Source organism: Tinamus guttatus, unplaced genomic scaffold, assembly GCF_059628265.1.
Source record: "Tinamus guttatus ecotype Peru unplaced genomic scaffold, ASM5962826v1 Tinamus_guttatus_pri_ptg000070l, whole genome shotgun sequence".
NCBI classification, from domain to species: Eukaryota; Metazoa; Chordata; class Aves; order Tinamiformes; family Tinamidae; genus Tinamus; species Tinamus guttatus.
Window position 1 is genome coordinate 136,214 of NW_028288604.1, and position 19,979 is coordinate 156,192.

A 19,979-nucleotide genomic window follows, 5' to 3' on the forward strand; every position below is an offset into this window, starting at 1 on the left:
TGAATTCAGTTTACTAAAGATCCATAGACAATCTTCACATCTCCTTTCAACATCAAGGTTTACCCTGACAGCAAAGGGCACGTATGTATTTTACAGAAGGAAGGAGATGATATACTGTGCTACAGATATTGCAATTTGTCCATAGTTCTGTCCCAGAATACAATGCACTGGGTGAATTCTTTGAGTATGATCTTAACTGTACAACCAAGCATACAGAAAATTGTATTCATGCAAATATTATACGTCATGCTTTTAATATTTAAAGTTTGGTATTACTATTAAAGCTTGATTGTGTTACTGACTCAGAGAATGCCAACTATTTCTAGGCAAGCAATCCAATGCAAAGGATGCTCTGTAGACAGAAAATGCATATGTTAAGGGAAGTACAAAAATATGCTTCTTTTTCTCTTTGAAAGGTGACCAGCAAATCAGTGAATTTTCTGGGTGGGTGGCAGAAAGCACTTCTGAGATGGAGAGAGTGAGTGGAGATACAAGACAGCCTCCTGCATCCAGGCACCCCCCTGAACCCTGTTGGACACGGAGTGGGAGACTGCAGCCTCCTGCAGAGGGTGTCACAGAAACTCATGTGAAGGATTTTTAAGCTAGACATCTTAATTTAATGAACTTCTGATTTTTTTTGAAAATTAAGCCCTCTTCCTTGTCCATCTCTCAGCTGGGATTTGCTACTGAAGAAACAGAGCTTGTGGGATAGGTGTTTCCATCTCGGGATCTTAGGGCTCTGGAGCATGCTTAGCAGGTGAGTTTAGACTCCAGCCTGGACTGGTTGGAGGAGACGTGGAATAACTTGTTTCCACAGTTGCCAGGTTTTGCCAGAAGGAGCTGTTCTGTTTTGCTCTGAGTAACCTTCATTTCTTATGAAATTTCCAGTTTGATAAACAATAATTTGGTGTGCTCTTTGACATGGTTCATATCACTGTTCCCTTTAAAACATTGCGGGATACAGGTTCATTTCCATTTTAATTTATTCTAATACCTGCGCAGTCACCTGCCCTGCTTCTCTAGGTTTCTGTTCTACAAAACTGGCAGCCTGTAGCCATGGCCATCTTCTGTAGCGGATAGTGCTGGTGGACCCAACCACCCAGCTTAAACTATTCCGTCAGTGGAGAAAGACAGGCTGGCCACGGTTTGACATACTCCTAAAACAGGACAAGAATTGGCCTCCGGAGGCTTTTGTCAATTACTGTGAGAGCCCAAACCACTACCTTCCACTAACAGCCTCAATTTAGATGCTGAGTTTCTGTGAGATGTGCCCCACTGTATCATTTGCATCTTTCTTTTTCTTTTTTTGCATCTTTCTTTTTCTTTTTATCTTATCATCTTCTTAGTTTTATTAGCTTCTCCTCATGGTCCAGGCAGGCTCTGTAAAGGTTTCATATCCACTTCATTCTCATTTCAGCAGATAATCTTTGTTTAAACCTGGCACACTGCATGCATCTTTGTAAAAGGCAAAAGGGACTACTTCTCCTTTTCTTTCATCAATACAGCAGGTATCCTGTCCTTCAAAGGATATTTTTAACATTTCTTGGCTTCAGCACAGGGGGCAGAGAGGGAGATCCCATCCACAGCTGCAGGTTAAAGATATCTGTAACAAATTGTTATCTATTTTAACAGGTGTTCCTCCTGTTGCTCTGCTCCTCTGGAGTCCATTCCCTTTCCTTCTCAGGCATTTAAGAGATATGCTGTTAGGAAGGTACAATGTTTTGCCAGGCAAACCATGCAGCAGAGACAAATTGTGTGACCATAGGAGTAGTTACGCATGCACTAAAAGTAGAGCAGTTGCCAAATTGCTGCATGTTTATTTCTCCCTTTTCGGTAAAAAGTAAATCTTTATATTTTTTTCCCCTTAACTTGCCCAATTATTAAAGTCTGTTATTTTTGGCATCCTGATATCTCCTTATTTCCCTTCAGCTTCCTGTTTTTTTTTTTTTTTTTTGGAGGGGGGGAGGGTGGGGCAGGGAGGAGGATGAGGATCCTTCTCCTCTCTCCTCTCCTCTCCTCTCCTCTCCTCTCCTCTCCTCTCCTCTCCTCTCCTCTCCTCTCCTCTCCTCTCCTCTCCTCTCCTCTCCTCTCCTCTCCTCTCCTCTCCTCTCCTCTCCTCTCCTCTCCTCTCCTCTCCTCTCCTCTCCTCTCCTCTCCTCTCCTCTTTTCTCCGCTTCCATGCCATCCCATGCCTTTCTGCTTTAGTCTGAAAGTCCTGGAGTAGCTTTATGTGTGAAATTATCTAGTATTTCATTAACACCATCAATGTTAATGACTTTGTTTTGCTCCCAAAGCTTGGAATAAGCTCTGATTTTCTTTCTGGTATTTTTAGAAAACCCATAAGGTAATAAAATCCACTTTTATCTTCTGCAGCAAATTATGGGCTGCACCCTGGCTTTTAGCCAGAGGCTGTAATGGGAAGGTAGAACAAAGCTGCCTTCCCTGAAGAGCTCTCGGTGGGACTGTACTTCCAGGAGCACAGCACTCTTCAGGGCCATGGCATGCCGATGGGGAGAAATGAGAGGACTGGGTATCACAACAAGAAGTGAGAGAGGAAATGATATCCTGGAGCTCCATGAAAACCTCATCCTCCAGTGCAGAGCAGCAATTCTCCTTGGAGTATGAGGAATAATTCTGATGGAAAAGTCATTCCCCTTCCCCTTAGCATACAAACTTACGTGGTTAAAATCTTAATACTTCAAATGCTTAAAAATTCTTTGTAGCTTTTTGGTGCTTTCAGCCATATGAGTCTCCAGAATGGCTTAAACATATTTTTGATACTGCAATGTTGCTTATTTTTCTATTTGTTATTTGAATTTCTGTGAAGATAAGAAGAACCTGAGACCCTTCTGTTCCCCATGCACAAACAAATGCTTCTCTAAGCAAACTTGAACATCACTCATGGTTTTGTCCATATTCTGACAGCAGAATAAGGCATCTTGTTTTTGGGGAAGTTTTGGCTGAATGAAGTACTGACATGTCTGCCAATCATCCCAGTACTAGCAGTAAGCTACTGTGGGCAGAAGCTAAGTGATTCCTAACAGAGGAATCAAACAGTTGCCACAGCCACCTCTGAAACTATTTCACATCCTTCCTGGTCCTAATGAGCTGTAGCTACCAAGCAATTACACTAATTCAGTGCTAAATGGTTACATCAACTCAAGGAGAGAGTAGGTTCATAGAATAGGACATCATGGAGTGTTTGTAGGTGTGTGGAAACTGCTGCTGGCCAAGGAAGTCCAAAAAATGGAACAAGAGGACGAAGTCCTGTATTTGCACGTTCTGCTCTCCAGAGTCCCCAGGCATTCCCTTTTGGGCAGTGTCGGGGCCAGGCTGCTGGCTCAGAAGGACCTTTGGTTTGACGCCATGCGGCTATTCTCATGTTCTCCAGAGAACACTGCAGATAGCATCCCCCTGTGGTGTGTGCACCGCTTCTGGCATAGAGCGACACATTTTTTAGCTACTTTTGGGCATAAGACATCCTTCTAAAAGAGTAACAGATCCAAAAATGGGTTTACTTTGAACAGACATCTGCAGCTTTCTCCCTAATGCAAAGATAGGGTACTGGGGAAAAAAATGAAGATTTTCTGAACTATCATTATCGAAGGAAGAATTGCAACTTGGTTTAAGTGTCTAAACTTGCTCTGTTGACATACTTGTCATAAGAAGCTGGAATACTTTGGATCTAATTTAACACCCTTAACTTTACTTAGTGAGGAAAAACTTCCAAGTAATTCCAGTAAATTACTTCCAAGTAATTTACTAACAATATCACTATATGAAAAAAATAATGTAATCTGGCATTTATGACTTCCATGTAACAGCTGCTCCTAAAGTAAGAAAACAACAAAAATACCCCTTCTATTCAGAAAAAAACTTAAACTAATAAGCATGTTCCTAATATTAAAATCAAGTCAGAGATCCTATTCACTTTCATTACATATAATTTATGACACTTGGATGTAGTTTAATAAGGTCATAAAAATGCCAGTTGTGGTATCTCATAATACTTTTTATAAACTGGTTTTACAGTCTACCCTTTGTTCTAAAGTTCAAAGTGACAATTGAAATGCACAGGTTGCCCAGGGGTTCAGACTTTTTGCTGAAAGTACTGACTGGTGAATACCTTAATTTCTAATATATCTATATATATATATATTTAAATCTCAGTAATTGTGGGGCACATTCCTTTCCTCCAGATGTGCCAAAGCTGATATTTTTCAATTTAAAGAAAAAGATCAAGAATTCAGTAAAAAGAACACATTTTATTGCTGTATGCTTTTTTTTTTTTTAGATGAAATGAAAACTGTACAACATTTATTCCTAAGCAGGTCAAAGTCAAACAATACTTCTAAGTGCTGTTACAATAGTGGCATTATATTGTCCCTTGTCAGCTTTCAATTACTTCATCCACCTAGCTGATCACTGACTTATTTCCTGGCTTAGGTAAATAGGGTTTTTGGTGCACTTCCCTTAAGTCATTTCAGAGAAGATAAATTAAATAATGATTGCAATTTAATATTGTGATAGTGCTAAAATATTTCCTTCAGGCTTCAAGTTTGACCACAAGTTTCCAATAATATACTTTTTTTCACTTGCTAGCTCAAACCTGAGGTTTTATTAAATTCTACAGCTGCAGTCAGTATTTATGTTTTCATCTAGCAAATTGGACATTTTAAATAATAAAGAGCATGAAGTTATATATAAAAACAGATAACACTTGCAATTCATTTAAGGTGGAAACTCTATTTAAAATTAATCAAAATCCACAAAATATGACACAGAGGGCCAAATACTTAGCTCATTATCCTGGAGCAAATCTGGGAAAAATCTATTGACTTGCTCCAGAATCATATATCCAAATATTCAGAACTTGAACGGGGCATAAAGTAGTCTATGTGCACTGGACTGTTTTCTGCTCTAGTCCATTTAGTGAATATGTCCCACTGATTTCAAGGAAGAGGTTAAACTCTCCTTGACGCATTGGGACCAAGGTTGGTGAGAGCCACTGGTATCATTAGAGGAGTTGCTGCAGTGAAGATGTTGATACTGCAGTTATTTTGGCTGCTCTCCTGCAAGGAGACACAGGCATTGAAAAACCCTCTTCCCTGCAGATGGATACACATTTCACTTTGACCTTGCACTTTGATGGTCAATCTGCATGTTCCCTCTAGCAGAACAAGCTAGTAAGCAATGGAATACGCAATGTGTACCACTTGCAGATAATTTCGTATACTTAAGATGTGGAAACACCATTTTTAAATGTGAAATCACTGTTCCCATCCACCTTCTTCACCATTTCTGACCATATGTACAGCGAAGCTTTTCACCTTTCCTTTGGAGGAAGAGGGACATGCAACGTCCCCACTGCAAGGAGCTGCTAGATGAGCGAGTGGACTTGTGCTGAGAAATTATTTCCATTTCTCTTCAAATGGGTCACCAATACCTGCTATGTTCTATCGCGATTGCCATGTTGACTTGGCTTGATTCTTAATGTGATATCTTCTGGGCCAGCTTTGTCTTAGTACATCAGCTATAGTTTATGAAAGGGGGAATCGCCAAGCAGAGCCTTTGGACAGAAGTCCAGTAGAAATATTTAAAAATATAAATATGCTGGATTAACTAACTCAGACATCAAACAGAAATTTTCTGCAGATAGATGAGGATGATAGATAGATAGATAGATAGATAGATAGATAGATAGATAGATAGATAGATAGATGAGGAGAAGGTTTATCATTGGTCACGTTCCTAAAAGCTGAGGACCAAACACGGTCCTCGCGTGCCAGCGTTGTGCAAGCTCAGACGTAGGCTCTCCCTGCCCTCAGGAGCCTGCAGCATTCATGGGCTCCTCAGAGAGGACCGTAGAAGAGTTACCCTAGACAGAAGAGGAACAGCTATTCCCTGGCAGGCTGGGCAAGTAAAGAGCACTACTTGGCCCTTTCACTTTCTCAGAGGACTTTTTTTCCTATAAAGGCATCTGGGTTGTGACCTCTATCACTGAATACAGAGAAATCTACCCTAGAGGTGGTCTTTGCCTGTTTGAAAACTGTTATTTCTGAAAACCACAAAATCCTCCAGTTTTGTCCGCAGATCTGTAGGCGATTTTAGAAGTAGAGAATAAATAAATAAATAAATGATTTAAAAAAAAAAAAAAGAGCTTATCCTGGGAAAATAACACCAACAACTTAGAGCTAATCTGATCTCTCCCCACTGTCCCTCAGGAAATTCTGACTTCATGTTTATTTTCTTTTCTTTAAGATGCTAACTTGAAAAACAAAACGAAAAGGAATCCCAGTTGCAGCCAAGCTGAAGCCACACAGAAACAGCTCAACAATACATAATGCAAAGGATTCCAGTGGATTTGCAAGGAGGAAGCTAAAGCAAGATGCAAAGCAGCAGAGAAAATTGTGGTTTTTACATGGATATGGACTTTCTCTTCATGCTAACATTGGAAAAAGAACATAAACTCTTATTTAAGTGTGTCGGGCCAAGTTCATCCCTGGCGTAACTCTATTAGAAGCATGTAATAAAGGATGAAATCCTGGACCTCATATGAATAAGAGAGCCCCATGTATAAAGAAGGTCTTCTCCAGGCTGCCCAAGCCTAAGGTGGTTGGGGCGAATGCAGAGGAGGGGAGCTGGATTTTCGAGTTGTGAGCACAGTCACTACCCCGAGGGTGGAAAGTTCAAGTCCCCCTCGCTGGCCTCCCCTCCGGGACGCTGGGAATCCTGCCTTATCCCTTCCCTCTGCACAGGGGTCAGTGGCGCCTGCAGAGAAGCGGCAGGGGCAGGGGGGAAGCAAAGCCTGCAGACTTCCTTTCCCTAAGAAAATAGAATTATTTTTGTGGGGAAGGGAGTTTGCTGCTGAGGGTGTACCCTTATCTTGACACCGAGGGGCTGGATCGCCTTCCTTGATGGCCAGTACACAGATCCTAACCCCCTTTCCAGAGCGCAGGCAACATTTCAGTTCGCTGGGAGTAAAGCTTGCTGTGAAAAAGCTGACTTTATATATTTAAAAAAAATACTATGCGATAAACAAGAAGGGCAGTTGAACTTCAGGGCAGGTTTTCCTCCAGCAGGCAAGCTTCAAGCGGAGCTGTGCATGCATAAAATACCTCTCCACTATCATTTCCTTTGGGAGGAGTCAGCATTTTGCAGCCAAAGGTCCATGATCAGCAAAGCATCTGGACTCCTAACTCCTCATTTAAAGTCTGAATTCCGACTGAAATCAGAGGGGAGTTTAAACAGGAGTTGTGGGATTCAATATTTTGCTGAATGTGGGCCACCAATATCAGTGTGCTGTTTAACTCATAAACTATATTTACAATTATTGCTCATATTCATCCACTGACACATTTCAAGTGCTTATAGATGCTTCTAATAGTGTGCCGTAAATCACTCTAAAGCACTGGGATACAATTTTTAGAGTTCAAATGGGAATACTCAGTAGAAGTGTGTGTCTGCAGGATCAGGACCTATTTTCCAGAACAGGTGCTTAAATGAAATGATGAAGTCATTATAGTTCAGCAACTTAATACACAGAAATAGCTCACATTATTCTAGTGCCTATAAGGCTCTGACATAAGTGTCTAAATTAAAAATTTGAGAATGTATTAGGTAGGAGGATTAGAGTTGGCATTTCACTAGGAGAGCACTTTGCGGATGTGGGTAAAAAAAAAAAAAAAAGCTTCTATATTTGTGTATATACAGGTATTATTTGCCACCTGGGAATGTTGCATGGTTTTGACATCACTTCCACTTTTTTTCTGCTTTTGCGTTTGCTCCTTTTCTGTGCTGCGGGCCTCCTTAGTGCTCTGAAAATCCAGGTTTGCTCTTGAAGCATGCATGTGTTCAGGGAAGCAGAGAATGCCCATCGCGAAGGCAACATAGTGCACCCTTTGTGGTCGAGAGTGTGGGAAACTCCATTTAGCTCATTTTCATGACAGAAGCACTGAACCACATTAACACAGAAGGAAGACGCAGAAAACATTTAATGGTACTGCAATGCTTTGTTTATCCTTGGCTAAGCCTGCCCGGCTTCCAAATGAGCCCGCTATGCGATGTGACTACATAAGGTTAACTGCTGGGTACATTAAGCAAAATACTCTCTCTTAGATGCTTGTTTAAGTCATCATTTCTGATCATTTATCAGACTTAATGTGCTACAGCAGACTGCAGGTCACAATGTGTCATTTCCAAAAGAACTTTGACTTTTCCCTTTCCAGGGTCAGGAGCCGGTAATGTTTAGCTGAGATCACTGCATTGCACTTCATAGTTTCCAGTGGATCCACGGAGGCTTTGGAGACCAGCTCCTGCGAGACCAGGGTGCTGGCTCTGGGTACTGGGGGATTAAAATCTGAGGCAACTATTTAAGTACAAGCAGTCAGCTGAGATTTGAGCTGACTGAAAAAATGCCCACTTCATTTACCAGGAAAAGACCATGAGAAATGCAGGAAGGATATTTATTTTTCCAAACTGATAGTGGGGTTTTTCTCTGGAGAGAAACACTGAAAACAAACAACCTCACCTCATGGTTTGATTCAGCAGAATTATCTGACTCTAAACGTTATTAGCACAGAATTCAAGAACAAATTCTAAAAGTCTGGGTTACAATTTTTGACATATGCGAGTGTTTCTTCTAGCCCCATTTCAAGGTTAAACAATAGGGCTATTTACCTGGTGACTTCTACAGCTAAGTGAATTATTTTCAGCAAAAAAATTTTGCTTGATGACTTTTATTCTACTTTTCTAATCCAAAAAATATATGGATTTTTCATGTTTTTTTTTTTTTTTAACAAGCTGGCATCATATTGGTAGGGATTAGACAGGGATCTGAGGGAGAAGAGCAGACATTTTCTGTTGTCTATTGTTTCCTTTTTATGTGTTGGGTTTTAGTCTGTTTTCGTCTGCATTTGTGATATCGTAACAGAGAGGGCTAGAGGAGTGGTTATATTAAATACATAAATCATTGAGCTAATGTGATATCCTCCAAGAAGTGTGCCACACGTTTTTCCTAAGTTTCAATCCTTTACTCGCATCTTAGGTGGCTGCATGAATACCATAGGTGAAGACGGCACTACTGCCACTATTATCTGATACTTCTCGTTATAAGATCTGGCTTTTGGCTGCTGGTAGTTTTACCAGAATAAAGAAACATTCCTTAGCTGCATGCTGACTGGCAACTCTGTCCTTAGGTGAGACAGAGTCCCATGAGAAAACTGTGTGCAAACACATAATTAAAGTCCATTTTGCAGTTGTATATGTTTAAGGGCACTGGGCAAATTAATGTTGCTCAAAGATTGTGGTTTTAACATCTCCTAAAAAATCCTGCATTTTTTTTATCTTAATCGTATTCTTTTAGTGTAACTTGTAGGGATGTGGTAATTAGATAGCCATCATAAAAATTCCCCAAGTCCAAGCGAGTCCTTTCAGATTTATGAGGAACCTAATTTGTGAGAAATCTAAAACACCACTTATTTGAGGTACTATACAAAAAAAATCTTTCAGGTTGTTAGGATTATTTGCTTCCTTTTTAAATGCTCATTACCCTAAAATAGGTCCATTTCAAAGGGAGTAAAATAACATGGGGAGATCCTTTACGAAGGCATTTTAAACGAGAACTGTTACAAAGAGTTACTTACCATCTCCCAGAGTGTTTGGAAATATAAACAGTAATTTGGGAAGGAAAAGCTTTAACAGATTTTAACAACTTGCATTTAAATCTGTGACTATCAAAGCTAGGTTTCCCTTCCCTTAGGAAAGACTTGGTTAGGAAGGAACTGAGAGGATAAAGAAAAAAAGATCTCGTCAAACCCAAAAGAAAAAGAAAACGGGTCAAATTTAAAAATCCCAACCAATCACCACCAGTTCTTCTCCCCACCTCCCAAGAAAAATAAACACAGTAGGAGAGAGATTTATTTTCTTCTTTTTTAATTAAATATTTACTACTGACACCGAGGATGTATTCTGTCTCTAAAGAGAATTTGCTTGTGCCATTAATTTTGCTGTCGTGTCCAAAGTGTATGGGGCATCGCACAGAGCAAGTACTTGTGATGTCGCTGAATAACAGTCTACATTCTGCCAGACAGCAGAAAAGGTAGGGTGCAAGACATAAGAAAGTAGGAGTGAAATGGCTCAGCTAGGCTGTACTGAGTGTCCTATTTCTTCCTTTTAGTGGCTTTACCTTAGCAAAAACTCTTCCTGGTTAAAAAACAAACAAACGAAAACAAATAATCAAACCAAAAAACCCTCTGTTTTTAATATTAAGTATTTTCGAGAGTTTAAAAAAAGGCAGGACATGAGACTTAGGTTTACAAGGGCTTGAAACAGTTCTTCAGTTTCAAAGTAGTTGGAGACATCTCTAGAAGTCAAGAACACACACAGATTTTTAGTAATAGTATAGCACTTGTGTGTTATCCATGCAAACTAAGAAAGCATCATGGTCCTCTTGTGTCATTCCCATTTTCTATACTGAGAAACTGAAGAACAGAGATATCAAAGCCATACCTTTGGGATGGAGTTCGGAGACCTCTAAGAGCCACTAAGAGGAAAATCATTTTTATCTAGGTATTTAAATCAACTTTATAAAATTCTATAACTAGGCATCCGTCTAAAAGTGTAGAGGAAAGGTATGTTGCATTATTTAGGCTGCCATATTAAAAAATTATCCCATATTTTCCAGGTGCTGGAACATAATTTGAGAGTAAAAAAAAATGCTCTACAAAATTAAATAAAATAGAAAATCCGTAATAAATCAACTTCAATCTGCATGTTTACACGATGAGTTTTTTTAAATGCCTCTCCTCTCTCATTCAAAAAGATAGATGCATTGCTTTTTCCTCAGACTTTCAACAACTGCAAAAATGAAACAGTTTGGCAGAGAGCAAATCTGTAAAAGTTCAGCCTTACAGGTGAAAGTTTTGGAAAGTTATGAGCAAATGAAAACAGAGGCTTAGAATGGAAATGCATAGGCATCCTTAATTGCAGCTCTTGGTAGCTCTCCAGCTCTATTGCAAATGACACATGTTTTTCTGCTTAAAGTCCTAATCCTGTTAGTAGATGTGTCGGCATGGAGCCCCGCAGCTGCAGAGCGTTCCCCCTGCGTTGGAGGGACATCTCACGAGCCGGAGAGCCACCATCGCAGCGTTCCTTGGACATCACCTGCGGATGGCTGTGGACACGGGAATGCGCAAGAACAGAAATCCATGAACGGTGCTAATGTCTGATGCGATTAGTGGCATTCCAGCGTCGCTGGAGCCGTCAGAAGGGAACACGGAAACAGATCATTAGTTCCATGGGTTTAGGAACACAGCACTGGCAAGGGCTTGTGTCATACATAAGAGATAGCAGTGATTTAATAAAAGATGAAGATGGAACGATAAAGCCACCCAAGATGTGTGGGAATCCCACAAGAGAGCATTATCTGAAGTGTCTGATTGAAGTAAGTCTTGTAAAGAGAAATGGATTAAAGTCTAGGCCATAGTTCAGTTCGTATTTACTGGCTATTGTTAAAGTCAGGATGACATCAGACAGCTAGAGGCTTCCAGTTGTGTTTATGGCCATGATATTTCCAGAATATGTGCAAGCGTCCTCCTTTAAGATCATTACAACATTGTTATTGTAGTTCAGGAGCCCAGGAAATTTGAGGGCTGCGTGGGAAGCACAGGGAAGACGAGGCTGTCCGGCAGACGCATCGGATATAGCTGAATAAGGTCATTTTTTGGTCCCAATGTACGGGAAGCCTCGTCTGCCATAACGATTGCTGGATCGTCATTGCAGTATATTAAAAACAAATGCATGTTAGAAAATGTCTTTTTGAAATAAAGCTGTGCTCCAAGCTCCAGTGACTCTAGGGAGGAACAGGGCTGAGTCCATGAGTGCAGCTTGGAGAAGAGAGAGAGGGATGAGGCACAAGAGTCATCGTACCAAGGACACTGTCCTGATGAAGGAGCGAGGGGTGGTTGGAGGTGAAGCCAAGGGCAAGTGCCTGTGGGATGGCGTGCCCTGGGTTTGCTTTCAGCAGCCCAAAAACCCATTGAGGACCAGACAAAATTGCTTCCCGTGTTGCTGAAAAGTCATATGTGCTCAAAGACAGGCTGTGAAGGCTTTTCCCCACTGCCAGCACTAGCTGCTGGCTACCAAGTCAGGCAAACAAGCACTTTTTCATTTTCTCATTTGATAGCATTGAGAAGTAATCTACAAGTTTGAGATTCTCCATATTTTGGCCAAAATCAATAGCAGGTGGCTTGTTTCAAACTATGCCTCATTTTTGTGTTTGTACAACATCAACACCTTTAATCTGGCTAACAGTGACAGGGAAAATGTTCAGTTCACTCACTACAGCCTCTTTATAAGGCCACTACGGGTTGAACAAACATTAATTAGTTAATATTTGTATAGCACTTTAAAAACCTAAAGTGGTATGTAAGTGCTAAGGATTATTATTATTTTTGAGAGCTAAACAAGAATTTAGTGAGCTACACTGAAAAGAGTTGCTAAAATGAAAATGTTGGAGCTGCAGTTTAAAAATAAAATGTGTTATCTAAATAAAATAAGCTTCAAAAAACATTTTAAACTGTCTCTTTGTATCCAAGCTACCATTAAAACTTTTTAAGAAATATTCCCCCAAAATTAACAGAGTATAAATTTTATTCCAATACTCATTCTCCATTTTAAGAATGATTGCTAATGGTTTTGGAAACACTTTAGGAAGTGTGTATTTGAAGGAGGACTAACTACTGTATAATTGCCAGAAAGCTGTGTATTTCAGCATGTGCTAATGATTTTTTTTATAAGAATATGCTGAAAACCCTATGAACCTTTATATATCATAATAATGAAACAAAAACATGCGTTCTGGTGCCAAGTTTCTACTAAATCTTTTTATTTGGGGGGAGGAAAGATTTCATCCCACTACATCATGCAGAATTTTAATACAAAGCTTTACAATCATCTGCAAGGGGATACTCTGGGATAATGATAATGTATAGGACAAATTCCAACCTAAAGCAACAGTGGCAGTTGATTAGCAAACCAGAAAAAGAGATTTTAAAGCGATTTCTATCTCTGCTTAATGATCTTCTGGGCCCTTGGGTTTATTATAACTGCTATTGCAAGGGCCTAGGTCTCAGCGGTTGTTATTCACTATTGCTGTGAGAAGGGGACAGCTAGAGCATCCCTCACATCTTCCCCGTAATCTATAAGGTCAGCAGCTAGTCTGGCTCTTTCACATGACTCAGTCATATGTGGATTAGATTTAGGAAAAAGAAACTATCGAAACAAAGATAAAATAAAACTGATTGAAACTGAAAACTTGACATAAAATACTTAATGCCTGAGTATCTTCACAGCTGAAAGTCATACAATAGTGTTTTTCTTCCTCCTACACTAGGAATTTACTATATCCTCTGAGCTCTTTAGATTCCCATTTCTCTAGTTTATCTCATTCCTATTCTAGGCTCTCAATCCCACTCATGTTCTTAGGCTTATTTCTGTATTTTATCCAGTGACTGTTTGCTGCGAATGACAAAAATCCCATGGGTAGAGGCAAGCACGAGAGACTTTCTGTTGCAAAGGCTTGGGATGGCTGCTTGCCTTGCAGTTGCTGTGCTGCTCAGACAGTATTGCAATATTTCCCTCACAGGGGCACAGCTTGCACTGAGCTACACACTCTAAAATGAGGGCAGAAAAAAATGGACACTCTTCATAGCTTTCTCTCCTCCTTGCATCTCCCTTTTTGTGGCCACCATGGACCCCAGGTGGGGCTAAGGATGAGGGTGCTGCTGCAGAGCTTTTGGACTAGCACAGTTGTGGCACTGGGGAAACCTTAGTGAAAGCCAAGCAGAGGGTCTGCATGGATGATGTTCTTCTGTAGACCTGACCCTTAGTAGCTTGTAATCTGGCTTTTCCAGTTGGCAATCGTATCCATATGCTTTTGGATATCATGGCAAAAAGTGCCTATTCCCATCATCATGAGACACTAAGAAGTTCTTAGCTCACATTTTAAAATGGTCACTCTAATACTCTGGGGTACTGTTCTTACTTTTGTATAAATACTTCATTCTTCCTCTGCTGCTGAGCATTTTATCAAAGATGATGCACTGTGCAATAGTTTAAGCATCTCTACAGTGATCAGGGTTTCTCCTTTAAAATGTCTTCTTTAAACAACAGTAAATACTCAGCTCTTCCTTTTTCTAACCTTTTTGCAGGCTACCAGCCCCCAATCCCTTAAAAGAGTTTTTATGCAGTGTGGTTTGGGAAAAACTAATGTAGAGGAGGTTGGAGGCCACCAGGAAACATTAATAGTTCTCTTCAGTTGTGTGGTGTTTTAACTGTTAGAGCCTAATGAGAGCACTGCTGAGAAACTCTGGATACAGTCTTGGAAAGGCTGTGCTGATCCATCAATGAGGCCTCCTTGCTGAAATGAACACCTCCAGTAAGCTTTTAATCGCCTTTGTAAACAAACAGAATAATTCCCACTAACTGCAGAAATGAGTTCCATATTTATTTATTTTACTTCACAGCTCCCATTAAGTTGATTTAATAAAATTCAGCACATAATGTTTTTTTTTAAAGCCAACCTTAAATAAACTGGAGCTGGGTACTGAACTCTGTGTGGTGCTGCCAGTATTAATGGGTTCAAAAGAGACCACAATGATCTAGCTGTCCTCGGTTGGTGAGACCAAGGCTGAAGCCATGAGACAATAAAGACGGCTTTAAGTTGGCTAACACCTCACCAAAAGACTGCATTCATATGGTAGTGGGCATGAAGCTGGGGACTTGATGGCTCTAGCTGTTGCTAATTCACTAGTTCATCAGGCCTTCTGGTAGACCAGACATCCTACATCCCCACAACTCTGCATCCAGGTATCTTTCATCTGATCTACAGATGTAGATTTTTTTAATCCCTCCCTTCTTGCTCCTCTCTTGGTGTCTAAAAGTCATAGTTTCTAAATATACAGGCCCAGCTTTTGCTCCAGCCCCAGCCTCTCATTCTTGCTGGAAGAGTCTGGGTTTTTTTTTTGCCTACACTGCTGAAAAGAACTTAGGAACAGCGTTACTAGAGAAAATGTGAGAAACAGGATTGTGTCTTAAGTGAGGACATGGACATCATTTCTGAGAGTGGTGGATATTCCCTGGGGAGCACATGACCTTCCTTCTTCCTCAAAGGTCTTTTTCAAGGTAGAGAAGAAATGTGAAGATGTTGACCAAGTTACTCACGGTAAGAAAACACCAGGAGCAAGAACACTGTTAAATTTCAGGTGAAGAAATCTGGGATACAGAAATAGACCAGTGTCACCAGCTCAGAAAACGCTCTTTACTCAGTAAGATTCTTGCAAGGCTGAGCTCTATACTTTTTATTTGTTTGCTTTATTTTTTGTTGTCTTGTCGCCAAGTCAGAATCCTTCTTTGTGGGGGTAATTACCAGAGGAACTGATTGAAACTAAAAAGGCTGTAGAGGGGGTTATGAAACAAATTGACAAAATTATCCATCAGAAGTCATCAAGACCAGGCAGTATTTAAAAGAACCAAAGATAAAATAGCTAAATCACTCAGGGTGCTGTGGAACCTCTTGCTTAAAATTGAAGATTGTAAGGAGAAATGTGTGACGTGAATTTCTAAAAGGGCTTCATGAGATACTGAAGAAAGTACAGACCCAGAAGCCTCATACCCATGCCAGGTAAACTGACACAAACTATAATGAAAAACAGAATTAGAGGACACTTTGTAACATGCAATTTACTGGAGAAATGTCAATGAGATTCCTACACATACAGCTAAGTTTTGCCTGAAGAAACAACTGAAAACCTTTGAAGATGTCAACAAGCATACAACAATCTGCCTGACAAAGTGCATTTGGATTTCCAAAAGGTTTTCAGCAAAGTTCTTCATCAAAGGCTTTAAAGGAAACCAAGTGCTCTGGCATAAAAGGAAGTATGTTTAATGACTGAATAATTGGTTACAGGACAGGAAGGAGAGGGTAAGAGTAGATGTTCAATTCTTGCAATAGTTATCAGGGGTTTTCCCCAGAGATGTGTGCTAGGACATGTGCTGTATTACATATCCATAAGTAACCTGGAAAAGAAGGTGTCAAATGACAGTTGGCTGAAGGTAGTCAGTTATTCAGTGTAGCAACAATAATAATTCTACACGTCCTGTGTATATGCACATATGATAAACATACTTTTATTTTATTCCTTGCTTTTTTTTTTCCTGGCTTTTTTATTTTGTTTGCTTGTTTATTTTGTGCTTTTCTTATTTTTTTTTCTTATTTTTTTTCTTGTCTTCCCATGTCATGTCTTCCCATGCGCTTCATTCTTTTGGGAGCAACTGTTTGGTACGTGGTACCACTGTGAGCAGTGGCTATTGGATAACCATAAACTGCTTGCCCGACAGCGTCTTAGCTCTTATGGTCAGTGAATGCCTTCGTCCATGGGCAGTGGTGCTGCCCATGGGTCCAGCTGAGTTTTTCACATTCAGTTGTGTGGTCCTGCTTCCTTTTACAGATGGTCTGTAAGAGAGAAAATGAGCAGGATGCAAGTTAAACAGCAGCTGAAGGCAGGCATCAAGAACAGGAGCTTCCCTTTTGCTTTCAGCTGGCCAAACATACATCCCTCTGTTCAGTCATTAACCAGATATGTCCTGCTGGTGATCACTGACTAACTCCATGGCACTGGAATCAACAAACAGTAAGCGTAGCACGAAGACTTCAAAGATCTCAGCAAAACATGTACTAGAGATGTATTAAGCTGTTTACTTTGTATTGCACAAATGAGAACCTTCCTTACTAACTGTACCTAGCTTTCCATGAACTCTGCCTTTCCCTTCTCCCTTTCTGTCCTTTGCCCCACACTGTGAAGAATCATCACCTATAACCAAAACATGTTTCTCTGTTGTCTTTCAAGAGAGAAGGGGAAGCAAAGCATCTAGTCACTGTTGCGTTACATATAATCTGTGTTGAGCAAGGAACAGTGTAGAGGGGGTCAGGGCCATACAACAGCACTCCAGCAAACCAGAACATGTGCCCATAGCTATAGTGTCACAATATAAGCCATTTTTTTTTTTGCACCTGTACAAGCTTTGGAGAGCTAAGACACCAAGTTTAGGGCTCACCCAGAGATTGAGGATGAAGGTTGATGAACAGCTTTCTACACATAACCTACACACCAAGAGAAGAGACTTGTTAGGGTATGGTGTTAGGGTCTGATTGGTGCTGCTAAGTTCCCCACAGGATCGCTACATCAGATTAGCAGTGAAACATTCATGTCCCCTAGTTGAAGTCGTGGTGGAAAAGTCTCTTGGAATGGCTGGCCTAAGTGGGATGAGAGGCATGTGCCCCAGATGGGGCTACTCTGGCTACCTTGTCCCTTGCCCTGGCCGTCTGGAGGGTTGCAAACCCAATCTGTTTGATTGGACATCTTGCATGAGAACTGTGTATCTTGGCCAGTGACAGGAAACCTGTCAGAAGAAGCTACATTTTCCTCAGGAGCAAAGTATGGCAAAAGTGGCTCTGTCCTGCTGTCAAGACCACAGCAAAGTCCACAGTAACTGTACTCCGTAAATTATGGATGGGAGAGAGGTGAACTCTCTTGGATTAGAAAGAAAGGCAGATGGATACTGTTTTTTTCCTCACCTGTGCCACTGTGATACTTCCTGCGACACCCATGCCAGGAAATCGCTACTCCTCTTCAGAGAGACATTTGTAACTCTTCCTTAAAGCTAAGTGTGGGTCTACGTGCTTTGCTGAGTGGGGAGGATCTCCAGCATGAGTTTAAGCAAATCTATGAATTAGGGCCAAGATGCTGCGTTGCTCAAGGGTGATGGTCACAAAGAGGCGTTTCAGTGTTGGGAGCGAAGATTTATGAGCTGGACGCTGAGAAAGGAGCACAGGCAGTTCACTGTGGGCCTCACAACGAGCCCGGCCCAACCCGTGTTTGAGCTGGACTGCTGCAAATGAAGGCATTGTGCGCGCTGCCAGTAAACAACGAGAGATATCTGGAAGCGATAAAGCCCAGATTGATAAAAACTTCCCTTCTTCTAGACTGAGGCCACACATACTCCAAATAAAATGTGCCACTTAGGAGATGATTTGTGTTGATAAAGCCCCATCGTGTTGTTTTTCCAAATGTTCTTCTCCCAGTTGGGAATTTCACACTTGGGCAGGCTCCAGCAGCGGCCTCCCCAAGTGCCAGTCTCCTTCGCTGACCTGACCTGGTGTTGTTTATACTGCTGTTTACACATTTCTTAACAACCTGTGCGAGCGGTCTCTAATTACTTTCACTCATGGCGGCGGTGCGGAGCTCCGGGCCGGCTCTGAAGCGTTGCCAGTGTTGTGCTGTTTGTTTGTACAGAGCTTCCCCCGCCGCGGCAGCGGGTCGGAGGCAGGGTTACGCGCTGGCTAATTGTAGCTGGGGACGCGGCCCTCGTGGCCGGGACCGCGCTGTAAACCGTCCAGGGGATAAATAACCCGGAGAGGGATCAGCTTGCGCAGGGCTCACCCCGGCTGTGTGCTTTGCCTTAAACGCAGCGCGGATCCGCTGCAACGCTCAGGTTGATTTGAGCCACACGTGTGCATTCCCACAGAGTTGGAGTTGTTCAGAAAGTGGTTCAGTTTGGGTATAAGTCGGGTGTGAGGCTGCATTCCCTTCCCTCCAAAGCCACAGCTCAGAAGCTAAGCGGCAATACCCTTCAGACTGTGACACCTCGTCATGCTGTATCATTTATGTAACAGCCTTTCTAACAGTGTGCTTGGGGAAGATAGAGGTGACCTTTGTGCCCTTGCGCCCCAAACATCTTTGACTTTAAAAATCAACACATACCGTTGCTCTGAAGATGGAGGCACATAGTCTGTAGGCAGTGTGGTTTCTAGTTTACCAAAGAATAAATTTTGTCTGAAGCCAAATGTTTTAATTGATACCTTGGAAAGCTATGTAAACCTGATATAAATTATGGGGGTGTTGCCCTCTCTGACTTACCCCGTTCGAAAACCTTGAGGGCCCCCAGCATGACTAGACTTAAAAATACTAGCATTTGTTTCCATTAAAACCATATTTTAAAATCTTGGACAGGGTGTGGGAGCACCAGTTTACCTTGATTAGCTACAGATACTCCGCAAGAAAAATAAAGTTCCTGATTTTTTTTTCACAATTTTTATTCAAAAAGTCCTCCTCAATCCTTCCTTCGTGCTCTGTCCCCTCTTGCCCCCCAGTAATGAATCTGAGGAGCATCATTATGAAAGTGTCAAAAATTACGAAAGGATAGTTATCTCAAAAGATGGCCAAAGCATCAAGGGTTTGCATAGCTGATTGTTAATTTTTTTTACCACTAAGGTCTATAAACTAGGTACCAAGCTCCACACATCTGAGTAGTTAGCTCAGTCACTTGAAGTCTTTTTCTTAGAACTGATATTTGGTACATTGGTTTATGAAGCAAACTGATTGTACGAGACATTGGATTTATGTTTATTTACTAACATGTCTAAGAGCACAGAAGCAAACTGAGAAGAATGATTCACAAAAGTGGAACAGGGAGATGTTTCCAGGATATGGAAGTGCTTCATTTAATGACAAGAACAAAAACTACAGCCAGAAAGTTTTACTCCAGCAGCTCCAGCATAGCTGTAGAGCTTTCATCCTACTGAGGAGAAACACCATACATGGCCTGGTTTCTGTGCCAGACAGTGATATACATGTATCTGAGAAATAACAAGTCTATTAGTCTGGGATAGCCAGCAGCATAACCCTTACTTGGGGAGTAGGGTCAGGAGATCAGCCCAGACTACTTATTATCCCAGACCCTGAGCCAAACTGTCTATCCGTGGACACGTTCATTGTAGAATTCAATAGAATGCAATGTATTTTAAAGAATATACCATACGTAAGCTCTGCATTAAGTAAATCTTACAGAGAGCAAACCCAGTGGTGCTACTGAAGTAGTGATGGTTCAAAACCAAACCTGCAAACATGCTGTAAACTTGA